Source organism: Ranitomeya imitator, chromosome 5 (assembly GCF_032444005.1).
Source record: "Ranitomeya imitator isolate aRanImi1 chromosome 5, aRanImi1.pri, whole genome shotgun sequence".
NCBI lineage: Eukaryota > Metazoa > Chordata > Amphibia > Anura > Dendrobatidae > Ranitomeya > Ranitomeya imitator.
Genome location: NC_091286.1, coordinates 276,753,254 through 276,781,210, shown reverse-complemented (window position 1 = coordinate 276,781,210; position 27,957 = coordinate 276,753,254).

The following is a 27,957-nucleotide window of genomic DNA, read 5'->3' as shown; positions in this document are numbered from 1 at the left end:
TCTTATTTTTAGGGACTCTATAGCGACAGGGTCTGTTCCGCAGGACTGGCGCATAGCAAATGTGGTGCCAATATTCAAAAAGGGCTTTAAAAGTGAACCTGGAAATTATAGGCCAGTAAGTCTAACCTCTATTGTTGGTAAAATATTTGAAGGGTTTCTGAGGGATGTTATTCTGGATTATCTCAATGAGAATAACTGTTTAACTCCATATCAGCATGGGTTTATGAGAAATCGCTCCTGTCAAACCAATCTAATCAGTTTTTATGAAGAGGTAAGCTATAGGCTGGACCACGGTGAGTCATTGGACGTGGTATATCTCGATTTTTCCAAAGCGTTTGATACCGTGCCGCACAAGAGGTTGGTACACAAAATGAGAATGCTTGGTCTGGGGGAAAATGTGTGTAAATGGGTTAGTAACTGGCTTAGTGATAGAAAGCAGAGGGTGGTTATAAATGGTATAGTCTCTAACTGGGTCGCTGTGACCAGTGGGGTACCGCAGGGGTCGGTATTGGGACCTGTTCTCTTCAACATATTCATTAATGATCTGGTAGAAGGTTTACACAGTAAAATATCGATATTTGCAGATGATACAAAACTATGTAAAGCAGTTAATACAAGAGAAGATAGTATTCTGCTACAGATGGATCTGGATAAGTTGGAAACTTGGGCTGAAAGGTGGCAGATGAAGTTTAACAATGATAAATGTAAGGTTATACACATGGGAAGAAGGAATCAATATCACCATTACACACTGAATGGGAAACCACTGGGTAAATCTGACAGGGAGAAGGACTTGGGGATCCTAGTTAATGATAAACTTACCTGGAGCAGCAAGTGCCAGGCAGCAGCTGCCAAGGCAAACAGGATCATGGGGTGCATTAAAAGAGGTCTGGATACACATGATGAGAGCATTATACTGCCTCTGTACAAATCCCTAGTTAGACCGCACATGGAGTACTGTGTCCAGTTTTGGGCACCGGTGCTCAGGAAGGATATAATGGAACTAGAGAGAGTACAAAGGAGGGCAACAAAATTAATAAAGGGGATGGGAGAACTACAATACCCAGATAGATTAGCGAAATTAGGATTATTTAGTCTAGAAAAAAGACGACTGAGGGGCGATCTAATAACCATGTATAAGTATATAAGGGGACAATACAAATATCTCGCTGAGGATCTGTTTATACCAAGGAAGGTGACGGGCACAAGGGGGCATTCTTTGCGTCTGGAGGAGAGAAGGTTTTTCCACCAACATAGAAGAGGATTCTTTACTGTTAGGGCAGTGAGAATCTGGAATTGCTTGCCTGAGGAGGTGGTGATGGCGAACTCAGTCGAGGGGTTCAAGAGAGGCCTGGATGTCTTCCTGGAGCAGAACAATATTGTATCATACAATTATTAGGTTCTGTAGAAGGACGTAGATCTGGGGATTTATTATGATGGAATATAGGCTGAACTGGATGGACACATGTCTTTTTTCGGCCTTACTAACTATGTTACTATGTTACTATGTAGGTTCACTAAATGCTAAAATTGACCAGTGATTATGATTCTCCAGGTCATTTTGAGTTCACAGACACCAAACATGTCTAGGTTCTTTTTTTATCTAAGTGGTGAAATTTTTTTCTCCGATACTCATAGCGTCTCCATTTTTCATGATTTCAGGTTAGTTGAGGGCTTATTTTTTATGTGCCAAGCTGTCGTTTTTAATTATACCATTTTGGTGCAGATAAGAACTTTTCATCTCCCACTAATATGATCTTTTAGACCTGTTAGTTTTTCTTTAAGAAGCCCTCCTACTCTTTACCCATTACCTGTATTAATTGCACCTGCTTGAATTCGTTACCTGTATAAAATACACCTGTATACACACTCAATCAATCACACTCCAACCTCTCTACCATGGTCAAGACCAAAGAGCTGTCTAAGGACACTAGGGACAAAATTGTAGACCTGCCCAAGACTGGGATGGGCTACAGGACAATTGGCAAGCAGCTTGGTGAGAAGGCAACTACTCTTAGAGCCATTATTAGAAAATGGAAGAAACACGAGATGATTGTCAATATTCTTTGGTTTGGGGCTGCATGCAGAATATTGCCTCGTGGGGTAAGAATAATTCTGAGAAAGGTCCGTAATCAAACCAGAACTATGCTGGAGGACCTGGTGATTGACCTAAAGAGAGCTGGGACCACAGTCTCAAACATTACTGTTAGTAACACACTACACCGTCATGGATAAAAATTATTTAGAGCACAAGAGCACACAAAGTCCCCCTGCTCACGCCAGCACATGTCCAAGCCCATTGGAAGTTTGCCAGTGCCCAACTGAATGATCCAGAGGCAGCATGGGAGAAGGTTGTATGGTCAGATGAAACCAAAACAGGACTTTTTGGTACCAAGTCAACTTGCCTTGTTTGGAGGAAGAAGGATGATTACAACCCCAAGACCACCATCCCAACCGTGAAGCATGGTGGGGAAACATCATATTTTGGGGTTGCATTTCTGCAAAGGGGACAAGACAGCTGCAGCGTATTGAAGGGAGAATGGATGGGGTCATTTATCATGAGATTTTTGGAGAGCAACCTCCTTCCCTCAGAGCACTGGGTCTTCCAGCATGACAATGACCCACAACAAACAGCCAGGGCAACTAACAAGAGGCTCCAGAAGAAGCATTTCAAGGTACTGGAGTGGCTTAGCTGTATCCAGACCTGAACCCAATAGAAAATCTTTGGAGGAAGCTAAAACTCAATGTTGCCCAGCGACAATCCAGAAACCTGAAAGATCTGAAGAAGATCTGTATTGAGGAGTGGGCAAAATCCTTGTTGCAGTGTGTGCAAACTTAGGCAAGAACTACAGGAAACGTCTGACCTCTGTAATTGCAAACATTCTACATTTCAGAATCTAAAGGTACCGTCACACTAGACGATATCGCTAGCGATCCGTGACGTTGCAGCGTCCTGGCTAGCGATATTGTCCAGTGTGACAGGCAGCAGCGATCAGGATCCTGCTGTGCTGTCGCTGGTCGGGGAAGAAAGTCCAGAACTAAATTTCGTCACTGGACTCCCCGCAGACAACGCTGAATCGGCGTGTGTGACACCGATTCAGCGATGTCTTCACTGGTAACCAGGGTAAACATCGGGTAACTAAGCGCAGGGCCGCGCTTAGTAACCCGATGTTTACCCTGATTACCATCCTAAAAGTAAAAAAAACAAACACTACATACTTACCTACAGCCGTCTGTCCTCCAGCGCTGTGCTCTGCTCTCCTCCTGTACTGTCTGTGAGCGTCGGTCAGCCGGAAAGCAGAGCGGTGACGTCACCGCTCTGCTTTCCGGCCGCTGTGCTCACACAGACAGTACAGGAGGAGTGCAGAGCACAGCGCTGGAGGACAGACGGCTGTAGGTAAGTATGTAGTGTTTGTTTTTTTTACTTTTAGGATGGTAACCAGGGTAAACATCGGGTTACTAAGCGCGGCCCTGCGCTTAGTTACCCGATGTTTACCCTGGTTACCGGCATCGTTGGTCGCTGGAGAGCGGTCTGTGTGACAGCTCTCCAGCGACCAAACAGCGACGCTGCCGCGATCCGGATCGTTGTCGGTATCGCTGCAGCGTCGCTAAGTGTGACGGTACCTTAAGTCATTTGGGCTAATAGTGTGGTCCAGACATCAGGCCACATTTCTGAATCTAAATCATTTCTGCAAATAGTGTTGTTCAGACACCAGGCTACATTTCAGAATGTAAATCCTTTCTGTTAATACTGTGGTCCAGCCAGGAGTTGACATTTCAGAATCTAAATAGTTTGTGCTAATAGTGTGGTCCAGCCAGGAGTACACATTTCAGAATCTAAATCCTCTGTGCAAATTGTGTGGTCCAGCCAGCAGTATACATTTCAGCATATAAATCCTTTGTGCTAATTGTGTTGTCCAACTAGGAGTCTAAATTTCAGCATCTAAATCTTTTGTGCTAATTCTGTGGTCCAGACATCAGTTCACATTTCGGCATCTAAATATTTTGTACTAATTCAGTACTACAGCCACACTATCTCAACAAATAAATACAGATTGTTAATTTACTGGCAGGTGATTGACTATGGTTGTGAAACAGCTGGTTAAAAAGGGGGAAGGGTACATGTAACATGAGTGGAAATAATCAAAGTTGTCTTGGAAGAGGGAATGAGCTTGGTGCTCGAGAACGTGCGGTAGGTGGCAATGTTACTGAAAGCTCTACTGGACAAACATCGGCTCGTCCTATCCAAAGACAACTGACAACTTCTGTTACTGGATGGGCTACTCAACTCCCTTCCTTTTGTACCCACACAGGGGTATGCCTTGCAGATGAGGGCCAGAAAGAGCATGTTCTCCAGGGTATAGCAAGTGAGGCATCAAGTGGCCTCTCCTCCTCTTCCTTCACCATAACATCACACACAGTACAGCCCTCAGAGGTGGCACCCCCTGTTTCTCCTGTCACAATTTCTACACACCCAACTGACCCAGATTGCAAATAGCAGAATTGCGCAGCATGGATGCATGGGACAGAGCTTGCATCAGCATTTCTAGCTTCAACATTAATCAGTAAGAGGTGGATGAGTGGCAGGTGTAGTGATAGGTGTAGGTCTGGTGCTGTGAGAGCCCTGTCAAATTCAGGTGACACACATGAAGGAGACCCAATTAGGAGTCCAACCATTTCCAAAACTTAGGCGCAGACACCAGGAAAAGTGGCATCAATTGATACACAATAGAAATTTTATAATGGTACAGCAACAGTCAGGTATTGGCTCTTTATGAGCCAGGATATGAGACAGCATTTACAGCTTTGAATTGAAGTTCAAATTAAGATGTGGGTGAGGGACCAGTGTAGGCCTGCTGTGCTGGGAGCCCTGACACCTCATGCAACAACTCAAACTGCTTTTCTGCTCAGCCACACTCAATAGGCACAAATATCAGCTTCATAGAGTAGTATTATTATCAAATGTAACCCCTCTCTGACCTTAGATGTACTATCCCGTCGAGGTGACCTGGGCCTATCTGACCTTTGACGGGATAGTATGTCATATGCGATCGGACGCGCTCGTGGCCGGGTGTCAGCTTGTCAGCTGACAATCGGAGCTGATATCCGGCACTATGCACCAGGAGCGGTCACGGACCGCTCCCGGCACATTAACCTCCGTCACACTGCGATCAAAGATGATCTTAGTGTTCTGGCGGCATAGGGAAGCATCGCGCAGGGAGGGGGCTCCCTGTGTCCTTCCCTGAGACCCCCGGAGCAACGCGATGTGATCGCGTTGCTCTGAGGGTCTCCTACCTCCTCCTCCCTGCAGGCCCCGGACCCAATATGGCCGCGGGGCTGCTTCCGGGTCCTGCAGGGAGGTGGCTTGCAAGCGCATGCTCAGAGCAAGTGCTTGCAAGCAACCCTGGAGTGCATGTCAGATCGCTGATCTGACACAGTGCTCTGCAAAGTGTCAGATCAGTGACCCTAAAACATGATGCCCCCCGGGGAAATGTTATAAAGTTAAAAAGTTGCGACGCTCCTTCCCTTCTGAGCTCTGACATGCGCCCAAACAGTTGTTTATCCCCACATATGGATTATCAGCGTACTCAGGACAAATTGTACAACAACTCTTGGGGTCCATTTTCTCCTGTTACCCTTGGTAAAATAAGACAAATTGGAGCTGAATTAAATTTTTTGTGAAAAAAGTTAAATGTTCGTTTTTTTTTTTAACATTCCAAAAATTCCTGTGAAACACCTGAAGGTTTAATAAACTTTTCCAATGTGGTTTTGAGCACCTTGAGGGGTGCAGTTTTTAGAATGGTGTCACACTTGGTTATTTTCTATCATATAGACCCCTCAAAATGACTTCAAATGTGATGTGGTCTCTAAAAAAAATGGTGTTGTAAAAATTTGAAATTGCTGGTCAACTTTTAACCCTTATAACTCCCTAACAAAAAAAAATTTTGGTTCCAAAATTGTGCTGATGTTAAGTAGACATGAGGGAAATGTTACATATTAAGTATTTTGTGTGACATATCTCTTTGATTTAAGGCCATAAAAATTCAAAGTTGGAAAATTGAGAAATTTTTGAAAATTTCCGTTTTTTTTTCACAAATAAACCCAGGTAATATCAAAGAAATTTTACCACTATCATGAAGTACAATATGTCTCGAGAAAACAATGTCAAAATCATCAAGATCCATTGAAGTGTTCCAGAGTTATAACCTCATAAAAGGACAGTGGTCAGAATTGTAAAAATTGGCCCAGTCATTAACGTGCTAACCACTCTTGGGGGTAAAGGGGTTAAGGATAGTAAGACAGGTAGTTAACTGAAAGTAAGTGCAGGAATGCCAGTCTGTAAGCCCTACTGCTACAGGCAGCACACATTAAGGAGACCCAACTTGGAGTTAAAACATTTCCAAAAATTGGAGTCAGAAACCACTAAAGTGGCATCAATTTGCCCAGAGTAGAAATAGTATACTGGGACTCTGATACAATGTAATGCTAGGTAAAGGAACAACTAGCTGCACAACAATGTTAACAGGGTGCGGAAGCCCCAAGACTAGGAAAGGGGGGAGTGGAGGTTTCTAGGCAAATCTGACAACACCCTGACTCCCCTAACGTCCCTAAATAGGTTCTGCACCTATTGCCGAGCAGGAGCCTAATCCCTGACTGCCCTTAGCGATCGGCTCTGGATAGGAGGGGGACAGGGTAGACACTAGTCAGCCCCCACTCCAACGAAAGACAAAACAGGTAAACAAACGAGAGAATACACTTTCAGCTTGTGAGGACACAAGACAGATCAACCAACAATCGTCCAAGAGAACATCAAGAAGACACTAGTCAACTACTAGCACTTCCAAACGGGACAGAGGAAAATAGAGCTATCACCAGCTCCTTACTGAAGAGACTGAGGGTATTTAAACATCCAGCAAGGGTGTGTCAATTAGCAGCAGAAGATGGAGGCCATTCCTAGGTCCTAGAAAAAGAATGATAACACTCCACAACAGAGATGCAAAGATCAAGAAGGTGCTTGCAGAGCCAAGAGCAATGACCTTCTACAGCCAGATCCAGAAAGTCTGTCTGTGACGCCCATAACATATCCCTTCCACTACAGGAAATCCACCAGATGGAGACACAACTTGGAGACTTCCTATTTAAAAAAAATTGTTAGTAACATCAGCAGCAGTAGTAGCAATAGCAGGCACAGAAGCCACGAGAAAGGTGCCTCAGAATGCAATAATGTGAGATCAATGCAGCACACTACAAACTACAACATCCCCTAGTATGCCCAGTCTGCGACTGATATGCAAGAGTCATTGGAGATCTATGACTTGTTCATCTTGATGAGAGTTAGGCAGTCTACATGTGGAGACATGGAGGGCTCGGCGGGCGCTCTGGTCCACTAGCCGGAACTGCATGGACCAGGGGCCAACCCACCTAACGCCAGCTCTACCTTTTAACATGGGCTTAATGCTACATGACACAGGGTGAGGGTAAAACAGTGTGGTAATATTTTATTGAACCACAAAACAAACAGGTAACATGTGCTTTGTCATGTGTAGGATTAAACAATATTGTATGTGACCACAACTGTGGGACCAAGGGCTGACTGCTATGCTGAGAGAGGGTGGAGTAGGATGAACATGACAAAATGCTGTATGGTGAATGACGTACAAGCAAAGATATTATGGTGCATTGAGAAAGATGTGATGTCCTTGGTGTCTGAGATCGGTCAAAAACAGCAGGCGTGTCCAATTCCATAACAGTTGATAGGCTCTCACTCTCCCCAACTATAGCGGGTAAACAAGTGGAGATCCTGTGCCCTGAGACCTGTGTGAGAACACTTGCCATGGTGATGGAGGAGGAAGAAGCAGCAGATGCAGTTGATGGGGCGGCTGGTGGTTGGCGAGGCCCGCTAAGCCACATTTCAATGCAGTGAGTTTCCCAGAATAATGCATGTTAAACACACGTGCCGGTTCATTCATGTAGTAGTCAAATGATTAGAATTTTTGCAGATAGCGCGAGTTGGGTCATCCTTTTCAGTTTCAAAAAATGCCTAGGCTAGGTGAACTGCAGACTCCCGACCACTGCTGGCCACAGCCTTAGTTGAGGTTAAGAATGCAGAGCTTGTCATGGTTACATCACTACGTGTCTGTGCGGGAAGTCACAATGTAACCTTCTCATCTTCCTCCTCCGTCATATCCTCTGCTTAACTACTCAACTGCATGCCTCTGGGTTCACACCAAGTGGGATCTACACCCTCATCATCATCCTCTTTGTTCTCCCACTCCTTGCCCTGAGAGTTACCTTCCTCTTCTTCCTCCTGACAGCACAGTACAGTCTTCATGCACCTCAGGTATCTGAGTGTCATCAAGATCACTTTCACCCCATGTGGGTTAACGTTTGAAGACGATAGTCTGGATTCTGCTCGGAACCTACTTCATCCGGCTCAAAATTCAACTGAAAATTTTTTTGCTATCAGTGCAGATTCTTTCCTCCTCTTGAGTCTGTGAATCTCTGGAGCTTTGGAGCAGACCTCTGATGCACATGGAATACAATATGTGACCAGGTCTGTAGACTTGCCCATCTGTGATTCCCCACAGTCAGTTGGGCATTTAGAGAGCTGTTACTTAAGGGGATGCAAGAATACTTGGGGTTCCACCTCTGAGAACTGTACTGTGTGTGATTTTAAGGTGGAGGAAGATGAGGAGAGGCCAATTGTTGAAGCACTTGCCATGCACTAGAGCACATGTCTTTCTGGCCCTCATCTACAAGGCAAAGATGAGGGTGTCCATATCCATATCCTTTCCACTTCCTGTCAACTACAACTCAAAAATATTTCCCGGGTCTGTACGTTTCTTAATTAAGAATCGGCAAAAACCGTAGTCCATGCACTTATCATCTCATGCTTCGACTACTGCAGCCTCCTGCTTTGTGGCCTTCTAACAGTCTCGCATCCCTCCAATCTATTCTACACACTTCAGCCTGACTAATCCACCTATCCCCCTACCATTTCTGGTCTCTCCTCTCTGTAAATCCTTTCAATGGCTCTCAATTTCACAGAGACTCCAGTTTTAACCCCTTCAGCCCCGGAGCTTTTTCCGCCTTTTCATTTTCGTTTTTTGCTCCCCTCCTTCCCAGAGCCATAACTTTTTTGTTTTTCCGTCAATATGGCCATGTGAGGGCTTATTTTTTGCGGGACGAGATGTACTTTTGAAAGATACCATTGATTTTACCATGCCATGTAACAGAAAACGGGAAAAAAATTCCAAGTGTGATGAAATTGCAAAAAAAGTGCAATCTCACACTTGTTTTTTGTTTGGCTTTTTTGCTAGGTTCACTAAATGCTAAAACTGACCTGCCATTATGATTCTCCAGGTCATTACGAGTTCATAGACACCAAACATGTCTAGGTTATTTTTTATCTAAGTGGTGAAAAAAAATTCCAAATTTTGCTAAAAAAAAAAAAAAAAATGCGCGATATTCCGATACCCGTAGCGTCTCCAATTTTCGTGATCTTGGGTCAGGTGAGGGCCTATTTTTTTGCGTGCTGAGCTGGCGTTTTTAATGATACCATTTTGGTGTAGATACGTTCTTTTGATCGCTCGTTATTGCATTTTAATGCAATGTCGCGGCGACCAAAAAAACGTAATTTTGGCGTTTTGATTTTTTTTCTCGCTATGTCATTTAGCGGCCAGGTTAATCCTTTGTTTTTATTGATAGATCGGGCGATTCTGAATGCAGCGATACCAAATATGTGTATGTTTGATTTTTTTTAAATTGTTTTATTTTGATTGGGGCGAAAGGGGGGTGATTTGAACTTTTATATATTTTTTATTTTTTTTATATTTTTAATCACTTTTTTTTTTAATTTTGGCATGCTTCAATAGCCTCCATGGGAGGCTAGAAGCATGCATAACTCGATCGGCTCTGCTATATAGAGGTGAAGTACAGATCACCTCTATGTAGCAGAAATGCAGGGTTGCTTTGAACGCCGACCACAGGGTGGCGCTCAAAGCAATCAGCCATTAACAACCATAGAGGTCTCACGGAGACCTCTGGTTGTTATGGCGATGCACTGCTGACCCCCGATCATGTAACGGGGGTCAGCAGTGCGAGCACTTCCGGCCGCGCGGCCGGGAGCGCTAGTTAAATGCCGCTGTCAGCGCTTGACGGCGGCATTTAACTAGTTAATGGGCGCGGGCGGATCGCGATTCCGCTCGCGCTCATTGCGCGCACATGTCAGCTGTACAAAACAGCTGACATGTCGCGGCTTTGAGGTGGGCTCACCGCCGGAGCCCACGTCAAAGCAGGGGATCTGCCAGCTGACGTACTATTCCGTCAGCTGGCAGAAAGGGGTTAAAACCCTAACTATGGCATACAAGGCAGTCCACAACCTGTCTCCTCCATTCATCGGTTACTTACTCTCTCGTTACTTACTTGCATCCAACATCCAATCCTAAAAAGATCTCCTTCCCTACTTCCCTATTATCTCCTCTTTCCATAATTGCATACAAAATTTCTCCCGTGCATCCCCTCTACTCTGGAACTCTCCACTCCAACATATCAGACTCTCGCCTACCATGAAAACCTTCAAAAGGAACCTAAAAAATCACCTCTTCTGATAAGCTTACAACCTACAGTAAGCATCATTCCACCATACCACTCCACGACCAGCTCTACTCTCACCTTCTATACCTTCACCAGTCCGTTGTACACTGCGAGCCCTCATGGGCAGGGACTTCTCTACTTCTGTACAAGTCGGTGACTTGTATTGTTTAAATTTATTGTAATTGTTTTTATTATGTACACCACTTTTCACATGTAAAGCGCCATGGAATAAATGGTGCTATAACAATAAATAACAATAAATAATAATAATACTAATAATAATACTGCTGTGCGGCTCCCAAAGAAAGGCAGTCGAGTATGCTGCCCAGTAAAAGAAGTTGTCAAAATGCTGCACAATTGATGCCATTATCGTGGTGTGTGGCAATAGTTTTTTTTAAATGTTTGCACTGCATGTCTCCTTTGTGTGTGTTGCCTGTAGCAGTAGGACACCCAGACTGGCAAACCTGCACTTACTTTCAGTCAATTGTTACTATCCTTACATTTTTCTACCAAAATGATGCTTGCGCCACCTGAGTGTGGCTGAGCAGATAAGCAGTTTTAGCTGTTGCATGAGGTATCGGGGCTTCCAGCACAGCATGCCTACACCGGTCCTTCACCACCTCTTAATTTAATTTGAACTTAAGTTTAGCAGCACGATGGCTCAGTGGATAGCACAGCAGCCTTGCAGCGCTGGCGGCCTGGGTTCAAGCCCCACCCTTGACAACATCTGCAAAGAGTTTGTATGTTCTCTCTGTGCTTGCGTGGGTTTTCTCCGGGTTCTCCGGTTTCCTCCCACATTCCAAAGACATACTGACAAGAAATTTAGATTGTGAGCCCCATTGGGGACAGCGATGATAATGTATGCAAACTGTAAAGCGCTGCGGAATATGTTAGCACTATATAAAGATTATTATTATTAAGTTCAAATCTGTCAATGCTGGCACAGACCCTGATCCCTCACGCATGGCCTATAACGGACTGCTGCTGTGCTATTATAAAATTTCTACTGTGGGTCAATTGATACCACTTTGCTGGTGTTTTCCCTTTATTTTTGGAAAGGTTTGGACTCCAAGTTGGGTCTCCTTTATGTGTGTTGTCTGTAGCATTAGGGCTCCCAGCACAGCAAGCCTACACCGGTCCCTTACACACTTCATTTAATTTAAACATAAATTCAAAGCTGTAAATACTGGCCCAGACCCTGATGCCTCATGCATGGCCCATGGCTGACTGCTGCTGTGCCTTTATCACATTTTTATTGTGGGTGAATTGATCAGTCAACTGCCTGTATTAATATCTTTACATTTTTCTACCAATAGTAGTTTACGAAACTGATGTTTGTGGCACCTGAGTGTTGCTGAGCTGAAAAGCAGTTTGAGCTGTTGCATGAGGTATCAGGGCTCCCAGCAAAGCAGGCCTATACCAGTCTCTCACCTACCATTTAATTTGAACTTAAATTCAAAGCTGTAAATGCTGGCCCAGATCCTGACCCATAAATGGATCGTTCTTGGCTGCTGCTGTGCCATTATAAAATTTCTACTGTGGGTGAATTGATGCCACTCTTCCAGGTGTCTGCCCTTACTAATTTTTGGAAATGTTGGAGCTCCAAGTTGGGTCTTCTTCATGTATGTTGCCTGAATGTGCCAGGGCTCTAAGAGCACCAGGTTTACACTTGTCCCTCACAATGTATGATGGCATCTCTCATCAAGTAACAGTATGATGGCCCCACAGTTTACCCTTTCACATTATGAGGCCCCATCTGTGACTCGCAACACTGTATCAAACCCCATAATGTTTTCTATACAGTATGATGTTTCCACAGATACTCTTACAGTTTGATGCTCTTACAATGACCCTCCAAAGTATATCCTGCCACAGCATAATGCCCCCAAAACAGTATGATCCTCTTCCAGTCCCACACACAGTATCATGACCCACATCCCCTCCATACAGTACAATCATCCCCAGCAGCCCACAAAGACTATGATGGTTCCCTCTGGCCCTTTCAAACATGATGTATCCCCACACAGTATGACAATATGATGGCTTACAGTCCCCAAACAGTATGGCAGCAAAGAAACCTTCCAATACAATATTATTGTCCCCACAGATTCCCCATAGATCCCCTACATGCACATGCGCACAATAATGCCCCAAAACTTCACTCAGTAAAATTACCCCACAGCCCCTTCACACTGCTTGATAGCTGTCACAACCCCCCACACAGTATGATGTACCCACTGCACCTCCACACAGTATGATGTTCACAAGCCCCTACAAGGTATAATGGGCAAACACAGCCCCACAGCACAGTATGATGGCCCCTACAGCTCCACCACATAAGTGATGAACCCTACAGCCAAACATACAGTATAATAGTCCCACACACATTATGATGCCCCCCACAGCCCACCCCACACTGTACTGTATGATCCCCCCCCCCACAAAGTATGATGACTTCCACACCCCTCCACAACTACAACAACTACACACTCAGGTCCATTCCTCTGACGTGATGCTCTGTTCTATGCAGCATGTGGACTGAGGCTCATTATGAAATGTCTCATTGTTGAGACTTAGACGGACAGGATAAATAAGTAGATTAGGAGTTGATGGGTCCTCTGTTCCACCATCAAAACATCTCAAAACCCAAAGCAACCAGGCACTATCATTTTATGGTTTACACACTCCCTGATCATTTGAAATATGATAAAAATAGGCCACTTTAGAGAGTTTATTTTAAAAATGCTAGCCTTGCAAAGCCCAACTATCCCTTTTATGACCTCCGAAGTATAGGTACATCCAAGGTTGTCTTCCTTCATTTGATACGTGCTCCCCGGTGCTGAACCCACATATTTCCCTGCACATGAGAGTTTAGTATGAATAAAAACATCAGCTTGGTATACAAACATTAAGTCTTCGCTCAGCCTAGGACCCTGAAAAATACAGGTCTTGGAAAATGGTGACATTCTTTTTTTCTTAAAAACTTTATTTAATTTTTTTCACTACTTAAATAAAAAAGAACCTATACATATTTGGTATCTGCGTATTCATACTGACTTGGAGAATCATAATGGCAGGTCAGTTTTAGCATTTAGTGAACACAGTGAATAAAAAAAACTATTGTGGAATTGCACTTTATTTGCAATTTCACCACACTTGAAATTTTGCTCCTATTTTCCAATACACTATATGGCAAAATCAATTGTGTCATTCAAAAGTACTACTTGTCCAGCAGGAAATCAAAGATCTCTTACGGACAGAAAAATAAAAAAGTTATGGTTCTGGGAAGAAGGGGAGCAAATAACAAAAGTACAAAATGAAAACATGCAAGGTGGTGAAAGGGTTAATGAATATTGATTGTATTTTTAGTATTCTGCTATGTATCCTGGATATTGAACTGTTTATCCCTAGTTTTGCAGGGTAGATTGGATTGTATCTAAGATCACACAGTGTCAATGTTATTTGTTTTTCTTATCATAAACAGTGAATGATGTGGAAGAAACTTGGTAGCTGTTAATGATAATATTTCCATCGCCATTGAGGTGAATATTGAGTAACAAAGCTTTCAGCTATAGTGATGACCTGTCACATATGTTTCTGTTTAAAGCTTTGCTTGTATAGAGCGATATGGACAGATTTTCTGATACTAACCCAGGCCTTCCAGATACTGTCTGGTGTCTCTCTCTCTCTGATATACGTGCTTCATTTCTCATTGCATTTGTGGAGTTTTTGATGTAGCATAAAACGGAACTTTTAGTGATGCTTATTAAAATAAAAGAACTCCAAATTTACAAAGAATTAATAGGTGGTATGGATGTTACTACAACTGATTCATACTTCCTGTACTTGCATAACTGGATTTCATGACAGTGCTTGTTAAATTAATTGAATATTTACATTATTAGGCTACGTTCACATTTGCGTTGTTTGGCGCAGCGTCGTCGACGCAACGCACAACGCATGGCAAACGCATACACAACACAGCGTTTTTTGACACTTGCGTTGTCCTATACAATTGAAGATCCAAAACGCCCCAAAAAAATACATTTAGTCAAAAGACGCATGCGTCAAAAAACGCGGCTCAACGCAGGCACCTGCACCTTTTGCGTTTTTCATAGACACTAATGTGTTTTTTGGCGCATTTACGACGCAGGTGCGTTGCATGCGTTTTTCTTCGGAAATGTGACGCATCAAAACTACAACCTGTAGTGTCGTCCGCGTCCTGTCTGGTGCGCCAAAAAATGCATGCGTCATAAAACGCATGGCAACGCATACGGCGCATGTCCATGCGCCCCCGTGTTAAAGATGGGGGCGCATGATGCATGCATCGGTATGCGTCGACGACGCTGCACCCCACGGCGCAAATGTGAACAGAGCCTTAGACAGTTGCTAGGGATAGAGCATCAGTTCTCTTTGGATGTGATTGCGTAGTAATGCATTTTCACATTGGTGATACAATATCACCCTGACATACAGTATCTCAATGAGAGCTAGAATAAGATAGACTAGACTTTCTAATGCTTAACAGGAAAAAGTAAGAAAACAAATATAGAAAAGAGTGAATAAATCTCTTTTACTCCTGTATATGGGTTGACTGACTGCAAGTCCTGCTATCATCATAACATTGTCCTAGATGTATTATCACATACGGTAATTGTTACACAGAGCCAGGATAGCCAATATAGCTGGTATGCAGAGTTCAACAAAATGGTATTTGGCATGGGCAATAAGCTGGTATATATAATGGCTTCTCCCTGAGCCGAGCCTCAAGCTGTATAGGATCCATTCTACAACTGATTAAAACTACAGGTGCTTCTCACAAAATTAGAATATCATCAAAAAGTTCATTTATTTCAGTTCTTCAATAGAAAAAATGAAAATCATATATTATGTAGAGTCATTACAAGCAGAATGATCTATTTGTAGTGTTTATTTCTGTTAATGTTGATGATTATGGCTTACAGCCAATGAAAACCTAAAAGTTATTATCTCAGTAAATAAGAATACTTTATGACACCAGCTTGAAAAATGATTTTAAAATCCGAAATGTTGGCCTACTGAAATGTACGTTCAGTAAATGCACTCAATACTTGGTTGTGGCTCCTTTTGCATTAATTAATACATCAATACAGCGTGGCATGGCAGCGATCAGCCTGTGGCATTGCTGAGGTGCTATGGAAGCGCAGGTTCCTTTGATAGCAGCCTTCAGCTCGTCTGCATTGTTGGGTCTGATGTCTCTCATCTTCCTCTTGACAATACCCCATAGATTATCTATGAAGTTAAGGTCAGGTGAATTTGCTGGCCAATCAAGCAAAGTGATACTGTTGTTTTTAAACCAGGTATTGGTGCTTTTGGCAGTGTGGATAGGTGCCAAGTGCTGCTGGAGAATGAAATTTCCATCTCCAAAAAGCTAGTAGGCAGAGGGAAGCATGAAGTGCTCTAAAATTTCCTGGTAGACGGCTGCGCTGACTTTGGTCTTGATAAAACACAGTGGACCTACACCAGCAGCTGACATGGCTCCTCAAACCATCACTGACTGTGGATACTTCACACCAGACCTTGGAAATCAAAGTCCCAGAGTGTGGAGGGAGAGTGGAGAGGCACACAATCCAAGCTGCTTGAGGTCTAGTGTGAAGTTTCCCCAATCAGTCATGGTTTGGTTCATAGTTCACTTACAGTAGTGGGTAAGAGGGCATAGCCGCAGTAGCCATAACATATTCAAACAGGTGAGGAGGTGATTCATGACAACAGCAAGTGACACTGCATAGTCTCACAAGAGAATGAACACCAGTGCATAAATATCACTTACAGAAAAGTTACACTGCATGATCATGGTCACCTCGCAATGCAAGCAATGCTTTAAAGTGACTGGAGTCTCGTGGGATGATTTTTCTGACTGCTCAATTTGTGTGCCGATGCTCATGCCCTCCCTAGTCTACAGACCTTACATCTGGTGGTGAGGAAAAGTTGGGGATAATCCAAGTTTTGATCACTTTTATCAGAGTGAGCCTGTCAAGACTTTCTGTTGACAAGCAAAAGAGGCTGTCTGTCCTGATTACCCCGGTGGCACTAAAAACCAGCTCAGGCAAATTGCTAGTGGAAAAGCAGCACAAAACTTCCAAGGTATAGGGAGACAGCTCATGTCTGGAGTTCAGCTTTGTGACCCAACAGCTGAAGGTTGCAGATGAATTAGAGTCTATGCTGGTTTTATCGGCCAGGTTTTGCTTGACCATGTTTAAAAACTTTTCCCTCCTTGTCAAAAATACCCGGTCATCAGACCTTAGAGGTTGAATTGGTGTCATGAAATTGCCCTAAGCCTTTGACAATGTACCCCTGCCTATACTGTGTGTCTCCCTCACAACTCCTTCTTGGTTGGGCAAGGAAGCTTGTTAGCGCTGTCTAATGGAAATTTTTCCAACATATTTTCCACAATGGCCTCCTGCTATAGCACAATTTTTGTAGCCATTTTTGCATCAGGAAGGAGAGATGCAAGGTTCTCCTTGTAGCATGGGTCAAGCATAGTGAAAAACTATACTCTTTTTTTTTTTGCCAAGATGAATGTAACGCGAGGGTCACGGAAAAGACAGGCATCAGTCAGCTCCTGTTCCTTCTCCTCTTTCTCAGCCTTCATGTCCTCATTGTTACAGTATCTCCCTGTCTCATGTCTTCCTCCATCTCCACCTAGTCCACATGCAAAGCTTCAAGTTTAATTGTCAGCAGTGACTGTTTAAGTAGGCACAAAGGTGGGATTGTTGTGCTCATGATGGCGTCATCGCCACTCACCATCTTTTTGGAGTCCTCACAGTCTTGGAGAACTGCACAAATTTCAGATATCCATGCCCACTCTTCAGTTGTTATGTGCATAGGATGACCAGAATACCAACCAGCGTGTTGAAGCTGGTATTCAACAACTGGCCTCTGTTGCTCACAAAGCCTTGCCAGCATGTGCAGTGTGGAGTTCAAGCACATTGTGACATCGCATAACAGTCAGTGAGCTGGTACTCACATGCTCTGCTGCAGTGATGCTATATTAGCTGGAGCTGACTTGTAGAAAAGGTCGCTGACATAGCATACTTTGTTCAGAAGCTCTGGAAAATCTGGGTAGATTTTGAGAAACCGCTGAACTACCAAGTTGAGCATGTGGGTCAAGCATAGTACATGTGTGAGCTTGTCAAGCTTCATAGCCGCCATCAGGTTACGGCTATTATCACACACGACCATGCCTGGATGTAGGTTCAGCTGCGAGAGCCACGGATCTGTCTGGTCTGCTATTCCTTTCAATAACTGTGCCGTGGTGTGCGGTTTGTCTTCTAGACAAATTAGCTTCAGCAAAGTCTGTTGCGCTTTGATGAGGCAGGCAGTGCTGCAGAGCTTCCAGGTAATGTGTGCTCTGAGATAGCACGTAAGAGATGGAGGATGAGGAGGCACAGGATGGGGTGCAGGAACTAGTGTAGGAGATGAAATGAATCCTAATAGAAGTAGGGCGATCAATCCTCAGCATCAGTAGCACATATGCCGTGCCAGGGTGGGACTCGGTCCCGGTCTGCACAATGTTCACCCAGTGTGCCATCAGTGAAATGTAGTGTACTTGACAATAACCATGTGTCAGTTGTTACGTGGATAATCACATTAACCGTATTGGTAAGGGAACGGGTGATGTTCCTGGACACGTACTTGTACAAGGCAGAGATGCCACACCAGGATAGTGGCGGCTGAGGACCGAGTACCATGGGACCAAATTTGTACATCTGTAACAGGCCAATTCTGATTTTTACTTCAAACCAAAGAAAGTTCTGCAGTATATGCTGTAGAACAATAGTCAATTTTTGAACACCGAAAGTTGTAGAACTATAGCAGGCAAATTTTGGTTTTTATTTGAAACCAAAGAAATTGCACATAAACCAAATTAAATAGTGTATACGATAATGCTCAATTTTTGAGCAAAAATATTTTCTGAAGTGTACCAGGCCAAGGGGTTTTAAAAATGTTTAACCTACTGTAATTTTCCGCAAAGTATGTACAATCCCTGGGGACCCCTGCATAGAATTGTGCCCAGGTATGCTTGTATCTACAGGGTGGGCCAGTTATATGGATACACATGGGTGGGCCATTTATAAAATTGGATCCAAAATCGCCGACTACAAAATGGCCACCATGGTCACCACCCATCTTGAAAAGTTTTCCCCCTCCCATATACTAATGTGCCCCAAACAGGAAGTTGATATCGCCAACCATTCCCATTTTATTTAGGTGTATCCATATACAGTCCCACCCAGGTGTATCCATACACATGGCCCACCCTGTATTATACATCTTAATATTGTGTGCCACCATATTGATGCACAATGATTACTTACATACCACGGCTTGTGATAGTGATATATTATTATATTCCATTATGCCAAGAGATGACTATTTGTATACAGCTAACCTTACTATTGTTCTCATGTCTGGCACTCTGAAATATATACATACTATATGATAGATATACAGACATTTCTATATTATGTGCCCCAGTTTTCACAGTCTGTCACCATGTAAGTAATTATGTCTTCTCCCTTTGACCTGTAAGTGTATACATTTTTATTAACCCCTTCATGACCCAGCCTATTTTGACTTTAATGACCTGGCCATTTTTTGCAATTCTGACCAGTGTCCCTTTATGAGGTAATAACTCAGGAACGCTTCAACCGATCCTAGCGATTCTGAGAATGTTTTTTGTGACATATTGAGCTTCATGTTAGTGGTAAACTTAGGTACATAATTTTTGAGTTTATTTGTAAAAAAAAAAAAGGAAATTTGGCAAGAAATTTTCAAATTTTGCAATTTTCAAATTTTGAATTTTTATTCTGTTAAACCAGAGTTATGTGACACAAAAACTTAATAAATAACATTTCCCACATGTCTACTTTACATCAGCATAATTTTGTAAACACATTGTTTTATGCTAGGAAGTTATAAGGGTTAAAATTTGACCAGCGATTTCTCATTTTTACAACAAAATTTACAAAACCATTTTTATTTGGGACCACCTCACATTTGAAGTCAGTTTGAGGGGTCTAGATGGCTGAAAATACCCAAAAGTGACACCATTCTAAAAACTGCACCCCTCAAGGTGTTCAAAACCACATTCAAGAAGTTTATTAACCCTTCAGGTGTTTCACAGCAGCAGAAGCAACATGGAAGGAAAAAATGAACATTTAACTTTTTAGTCACAAAAATGAATTTTAGCAACAATTTCTTTACTTTTGCAAGGGTAAAAGGATAAACTGGACACCGAAAATTGTTGTACAATTTCTCCTGAGTACACCGATACCTCATATGTGGTCACAAACCACTGTTTGGGCACACGGCAATGCTCGGAAGGGAAGGAGCGCCATTTGACTTTTTGAATGAAAAATTAGCTCCAATCGTTAGCGGACACCATGTCGTGTTTGGAGAGCCCCTGTGTGCCTAAACATTGGAGCTCCCAAACAAGTGAAACTAGACGCCCCCAAGGAAATTATCTAGATGCATAGTAAGCACTTTCAACCCCCAGGTGCTTCAAAAATTGATCCGTAAAAATGAAAAAGTAATTTTTTTCCCCAAAATATTCCTTAAGCCTCAATTTTTTCATTTTCTCATGGGCTACAGGATAAAATGGATCAAAAAATGTGTTGGGCAATTTCTCCTGAGTACACTGATACCTCACATGTGGGGGTAAAACACTGTTTGGGCACACGGCAAAGCTCAGAAGGGAAGGAGCACCATTTGACTTTTTGAATGAAAAATTAGCTCCAATCGTTAGCGGTCACCATGTCACATTTGGAGAGCCCTTGTGTGCCTAAATATTTGAACTACCCCACAAGTGACACCATTTTGGAAACTAGACCCCCCAAGGAACTCATCTAGATGTGTGATGAGCACTTTGAACCCCCAAATGCTTCACAGAAGTTTATAACACAGAGACATGAAAACAAAAAAATCATTTTTCTTTCATCAAAAATTATATTTTAGCCCACAATATGTTATTTTCTCAAGAGTAACAGGAGAAATTGGACCCCAAAAGTGGTTGTCCAGTTTGTCCTGAGTACGCTCATACCCCATATGTGGGAGTAAACCACTATTTGGGTGCATGGCAGAGCTCGGAAGGGAACTAGTGACTTTTTGAAATGCAGACTTTGATGGAACGGTTTGCGGGTGTCATGTTACGTTTGCAGAGCCCCTGATGTGCCTAAACAGCAGAAACCCCCCCAAGAGACCCAATTTTAGAAACTAGACCCCAAGGAACTTATCTAGATGTGTGGTGAGCACTTTGTACCCCCAGGTGCTTCACAAAAGTTTATAACGCAGAGCCGTGAAAATAAAAAATCATTTTTTTTCCTCAAAAATGATTTTTTTAGCCCAAAATTTTTTATTTTCACAAGGGTAACAGGAGAAACTAAATCCCAATAATTGTTATCCAGTTTGTCCTCAGTATGCTTTTACACCATATTTTGGGGTAAACCACTAATTGGGCACACGCCAGGGCTTGGAAAGGAAGTAGTGACATTTTGAAATGCAGACTTTGATGGAATTGTTGTGAATTCTGTTGTCGAACTCCCTCCTGTGGTCATGAATGGTACTTCGGCGAGTTCTGTCCATGGACTCCCTCTGGTGGCTGTGAGTGAAGCTGCTGCTTCTGAGGTTCCTTACACAGGTGACGTGGTTTATCCTTTGGTTGGCTGCTCTATTTAACTCCACTTAGATCGTTACTCCATGCCAGCTGTCAATGTTCCTGCATTGGTTCAGTTCGCTCTTGGATCTTTCTGGTGACCTGTCTTCTCCAGCAGAAGCTAAGTTCCTGATAGTTATTATTTGTTCATTGTTTCCTTGTCCAGCTGGTTATCATGATTTTGTCTTGCTAGCTGGAAGCTCTGGGATGCAGAGTGGCATCTCCGCACCATTAGTCGGTGCGGAGGTCTTTTTGCACACTCTGCGTGGTCTTTTGTAGTTTTTTGTGCTGACCGCAAAGATACCTTTCCTATCCTCTGTCTGTTTAGTAAGTCTGGCCTCCCTTTGCTGAAACCTGTTTCATTTCTGCGTTTGTGACTTTCATCTTTACTCACAGTCAATATATGTGGGGGGCTACCTTTTCCTTTGGGGAATTTCTCTGAGGCAAGGTAGGCTTTATTTTCTATCTCTAGGGCTAGCTAGCTCTTAGGCTGTGAAGAGGCGTCTAGGGAGTGTCAGGAACGCTCCACAGCTATTTCTAGTTGTTGTGATAGGATTAGGGCCTGCGGTCAGCAGAGCTCCCACATCCCAGAGCTTGTCCTGTGTGAGTTTAACTATCAGGTCGTGCCGGGTGCTCCTAACCACCAGGTCCATAACAGTACAGCTGGCCCAAAGTATTAATGCATCTCAATAGAAGGATAAGAGAAGTTCTGAGACCATTTTTTTTCTTTGCACCCTGTTTTGTCTTTCTTTTCCCCTAAACCTTTGGGTGGTTCAGGACACAGGTGTAGATATGGACATTCAAGGGTACAAAACATTCAAGGTTTTGTGGTTCAGAATCCGATGTTAGAGCCTAGAATTCCTATTCCTGATTTATTTTCTGGGGATAGATCTAAGTTTCTGAATTTCAAAAATAATTGTAAACTGTTTCTAGCTTTGAAACCCCGCTCCTCTGATGACCCCGTTCAACAAGTAAAAATCATTATTTCTTTGTTGCGTGGTGTGTTGTGAGTTCTGTTTTTGGGCTCCCTCTGGTGGTTACTGATGGTACTGGGTGACTTGTCTTTCCTGGGTCTCTGGGTTCCACCTGTTCCATCAGGATATGGGAGTTTCCTATTTAACCTGGCTTTGCTGGCATTTCCTCGCCGGTTATCAATGTATCCAGTGTGTCTTGTTACCTCTGCTCCCTGCTCCTAGAACCTTCTGGTCAAGCTAAGTTTGGATTTTCCTGTTTTGGTGTTTTGCTTTATTTGGTTTTTAGTCCAGCCTGCAGATATGTGATTCTTGCTGCTGGTTGCTCTAGTGGGCTGAAATTGCTCCTCATGTACCATGAGTTGGCACATGAGTTCAAGTAATTTCAGGATGGGTTTTTGAAGGGTTTTTCGCTGACCGCGCAGTTCACTTTTGTATCCTCTGCTATCTAGCTTTAGCGGGCCTCATTTTGCTGAAACTGTTTTCATACTGCGTATGTGCTTTCCTCTCATTTCACCGTCATTATATGTGGGGGGCTGCTATTTCTGTGGGGGATTTCTCTGGAGGCAAGAGAGGTCTGTGTTTCTTCTAATAGGGGAAGTTAGATCTTCGGCTGGAGCGAGACGTCTAGGATCATCGTAGGCACGTTCCCCGGCTACTTTTATTTGTGTGTTAGGTTCAGGGTCGCGGTCAGCTCAGGTTCCATCGCCCTAGAGCTTGTTTGTATCTGTGCTTGTCCTTTAGTGATCCCCTGCCATTGGGATCATGACAGTATAACCGGCCCACAAAGTGTTAATTGTATTGGCTGAAGTAGGAGGATAAGTAGTCTGAGGAAGTTTTTTTTTTTTTTTTTTTTCTTTCTCTTTCCCTCAGAGTTCGCTGCCTAGCCTTATTGCAGCCTGGCTACTTCCTCCTCCTCTTAATCTTTGAATGGCTCTGATCCCAGCTGTTTATCATGGACGTCCAGAGTTTGGCTTCCAGCCTGAATAATCTTGCCACTAAGGTTCAAAATATACAGGATTTTGTTGTACATGCTCCTATGTCTGAACCTAGAATTCCTGTCCCAGAGTTTTTTTCTGGAGATAGATCTCGTTTTCTGAATTTTAGGAACAATTGCAAGTTGTTTCTTTCTTTGAAATCTCGCTCCTCTGGAGACCCTGCTCAGCAAGTCAAGATAATTATATCTTTCCTGCGGGGTGACCCTCAGGATTGGGCATTTGCATTGGCACCAGGGGACCCTGCGTTGCTTAATGCGGATGCGTTTTTTCTGGCATTGGGTTTGCTCTATGAGGAACCTAACCAAGAGATTCAGGCTGAAAAAGCTTTGTTGGCCCTCTCTCAGGGGCAAGATGAAGCAGAAATTTATTGTCAAAAATTTCGGAAGTGGTCGGTGCTTACTCAGTGGAATGAGTGCGCTCTGGCTGCAAAGTTCAGAGATGGCCTTTCTGAGGCCATTAAAGATGTTATGGTGGGGTTCCCTGCGCCTGCTGGTCTGAATGAGTCTATGACTATGGCTGTTCAGATTGATCGGCGTTTACGGGAGCGCAAACCTGTGCATCATTTGGCGGTGTCGTCTGAACCGTCACCTGAGATAATGCAATGTGATAGAATTCAGTCCAGAAGTGAACGGCAAAAGTATAGGCGGAAAAAAGGGTTGTGCTTTTATTGTGGTGATTCAGCTCATGTTATATCAGCATGCTCTAAACGCACAAAAAAGGTTGATAAGCCTGTTGCCATTAGTACTTTACAGTCTAAGTTCATTCTGTCTGTGACTCTGATTTGTTCATTATCATCCATTTCCGTCGATGCCTATGTGGATTCAGGCGCTGCCCTGAGTCTTATGGATTGGTCATTTGCCAATCGCTGTGGGTTTAGTCTGGAGCCTCTGGAAGTCCCTATTCCTTTGAAGGGAATTGACTCTACACCTTTGGCTATGAATAAACCTCAGTACTGGACACAAGTGACCATGCGTATGACTCCCGTTCATCAGGAGGTGATTCGCTTCCTGGTACTGTATAATTTGCATGATGTTCTAGTACTTGGTCTGCCATGGTTACAAACTCATAATCCAGTCCTTGACTGGAAATCAATGTCTGTGTTAAGCTGGGGTTGTCAGGGGGTTCATGATGATGCACCTCCGATTTCTATCGCTTCATCTACTCCTTCTGAGATTCCTGTGTTTTTGTCTGACTATCGGGATGTTTTTGAGGAGCCTAAGCTCAGTTCGCTTCCTCCTCACAGGGATTGCGATTGTGCTATAAATTTAATTCCAGGCAGTAAATTTCCTAAAGGTCGTTTGTTCAATCTGTCAGTGCCAGAGCATACTGCTATGCGGGATTATGTTAAGGAGTCCTTGGAAAAGGGACATATCCGTCCATCTTTGTCCCCTTTGGGAGCAGGTTTTTTTTTCGTGGCCAAAAAAGATGGTTCCTTGAGGCCTTGTATAGATTATCGTCTTTTGAATAAGATTACCGTAAAATATCAGTATCCTTTGCCATTGTTGACTGATTTGTTTGCTCGCATTAAGGGGGCTAAATGGTTCCCTAAGATTGATCTTCGGGGTGCGTATAATCTTATACGAATAAAGCAAGGTGATGAGTGGAAAACCGCATTTTAATACGCCTGAGGGCCATTTTGAGTATTTGGTAATGCCTTTTGGACTTTCTAATGCTCCTTCAGTCTTCCAGTCCTTTATGCACGATATTTTCCGTGAATATCTGGATAAATTTATGATTGTGTATTTGGATGATATTTTGGTTTTTTCTGATGACTGGGAGTCTCATGTTCAGCAGGTCAGGAAGGTGTTTCAGGTCCTGCGGGCCAATTCCTTGTTTGTAAAAGGCTCAAAGTGTCTCTTTGGAGTCCAGAAGATTTCTTTCTTGGGGTATATTTTTTCCCCTTCTACTATTGAGATGGATCCCGTCAAGGTTCAGGCTATTTGTGACTGGACGCAGCCTACATCTCTTAAGAGTCTACAGAAGTTCTTGGGCTTTGCTAATTTCTATCGTCGTTTTATAACTAATTTTTCTAGTGTTGTTAAGCCTTTGACGGATTTGACTAAGAAGGGTGCTGATGTTGCTAATTGGTCTCCTGCGGCTGTGGAGGCCTTTCAGGAACTTAAGCGCCGGTTTTCTTCTGCTCCTGTGTTGCGTCAGCCAGATGTTTCGCTCCCTTTTCAGGTTGAGGTTGATGCTTCCGAGATTGGAGCGGGGGCGGTTTTGTCACAGAGAAGCTCCGATGGCTCAGTGATGAAGCCATGCGCGTTTTTTTCTAGAAAGTTTTCGCCGGCTGAGCGGAATTATGATGTTGGTAATCGGGAACTTTTGGCCATGAAGTGGGCATTTGAGGAGTGGCGTCATTGGCTAGAGGGTGCTAGACATCGTGTGGTGGTCTTGACTGATCACAAAAATTTGATTTACCTTGAGTCTGCCAGGCGTCTGAATCCTAGACAGGCTCGTTGGTCACTGTTTTTCTCTCGTTTCAATTTTGTGGTTTCATACCTGCCAGGTTCAAAGAATGTGAAGGCGGATGCTCTTTCTAGGAGTTTTGTGCCTGACTCCCTTGGAAATTCTGAGCCCTCTGGTATCCTTAGGGATGGGGTGATTTTGTCTGCTGTCTCCCCAGACTTGCGACGTGCTTTGCAGGAGTTTCAGGCGGGTAAACCTGATCGTTGTCCGCCTGAGAGACTGTTTGTTCCGGATAATTGGACCAGTAGAGTCATCTCCGAGGTCCATTCTTCTGCGTTGGCAGGTCATCCTGGAATATTTGGTACTAGAGACTTGGTGGCCAGGTCTTTTTGGTGGCCTTCCTTGTCGAGGGATGTGCGTTCTTTTGTGCAGTCTTGTGAGGTTTGTGCTCGGGCTAAGCCTTGCTGTTCTCGGGCCAGTGGATTGTTGTCACCTTTGCCTATCCCGAAGAGGCCTTGGACGCACATTTCCATGGACTTTATTTCGGATCTCCCTGTCTCTCAAAAAATGTCCGTCATCTGGGTTGTGTGTGATCGCTTTTCTAAAATGGTTCATCTGGTACCCTTGCCTAAGTTGCCTTCCTCCTCTGAGTTGGTCCCTCTGTTTTTTCAGAATGTGGTTCGTTTGCATGGGATTCCTGAGAACATCGTTTCTGACAGGGGATCCCAGTTTGTGTCTAGATTTTGGCGGACGTTCTGTGCTAAGATGGGCATTGATTTGTCCTTTTCGTCTGCATTCCATCCTCAGACGAATGGCCAGACTGAACGAACTAATCAGACCTTGGAAACTTATTTAAGGTGTTTTGTTTCTGCTGATCAGGATGACTGGGTTACCTTTTTGCCGCTGGCCGAGTTTGCCCTTAATAATCGGGCTAGTTCTGCTACCTTGGTTTCTCCTTTCTTTTGTAATTCGGGGTTTCATCCTCGTTTTTCCTCTGGTCAGGTGGAACCTTCTGATTGTCCTGGAGTGGACATGGTGGTGGATAGGTTGCATCGGATTTGGAGTCATGTGGTGGACAATTTGAAGTTGTCCCAGGAGAAGGCTCAGCAGTTTGCTAATCGCCGTCGCCGCGTGGGTCCTCGACTTCTTGTTGGTGACTTGGTGTGGTTGTCTTCTCGTTTTGTTCCTATGAAGGTCTCTTCTCCTAAGTTCAAGCCTCGGTTCATCGGTCCCTATAGGATCTTGGAAATTCTTAACCCTGTGTCGTTTCGTTTGGATCTCCCGGCATCGTTTGCTATTCATAATGTGTTCCATCGGTCGTTGTTGCGGAAGTATGAGGTACCTGTTGTTCCTTCGCTTGAGCCTCCTGCTCCAGTGCTGGTGGAGGGAGAATTGGAGTATGTTGTGGAGAAGATCTTGGATTCTCGTGTTTCCAGACGGAAACTCCAGTATTTGGTCAGGTGGAAGGGTTATGGTCAGGAGGATAATTCTTGGGTGGTTGCCTCGGATGTTCATGCTGATGATTTGGTTCGCGCTTTTCATAGGGCTCATCCTGGTCGCCCTGGTGGTTCTCGTGAGGGTTCGGTGACCCCTCCTCAAGGGGGGGGTACTGTTGTGAGTTCTGTTTTTGGGCTCCCTCTGGTGGTTACTGATGGTACTGGGTGACTTGTCTTTCCTGGGTCTCTGGGTTCCACCTGTTCCATCAGGATATGGGAGTTTCCTATTTAACCTGGCTTTGCTGGCATTTCCTCGCCGGTTATCAATGTATCCAGTGTGTCTTGTTACCTCTGCTCCCTGCTCCTAGAACCTTCTGGTCAAGCTAAGTTTGGATTTTCCTGTTTTGGTGTTTTGCTTTATTTGGTTTTTAGTCCAGCCTGCAGATATGTGATTCTTGCTGCTGGTTGCTCTAGTGGGCTGAAATTGCTCCTCATGTACCATGAGTTGGCACATGAGTTCAAGTAATTTCAGGATGGGTTTTTGAAGGGTTTTTCGCTGACCGCGCAGTTCACTTTTGTATCCTCTGCTATCTAGCTTTAGCGGGTCTCATTTTGCTGAAACTGTTTTCATACTGCGTATGTGCTTTCCTCTCATTTCACCGTCATTATATGTGGGGGGCTGCTATTTCTGTGGGGGATTTCTCTGGAGGCAAGAGAGGTCTGTGTTTCTTCTAATAGGGGAAGTTAGATCTTCGGCTGGAGCGAGACGTCTAGGATCATCGTAGGCACGTTCCCCGGCTACTTTTATTTGTGTGTTAGGTTCAGGGTCGCGGTCAGCTCAGGTTCCATCGCCC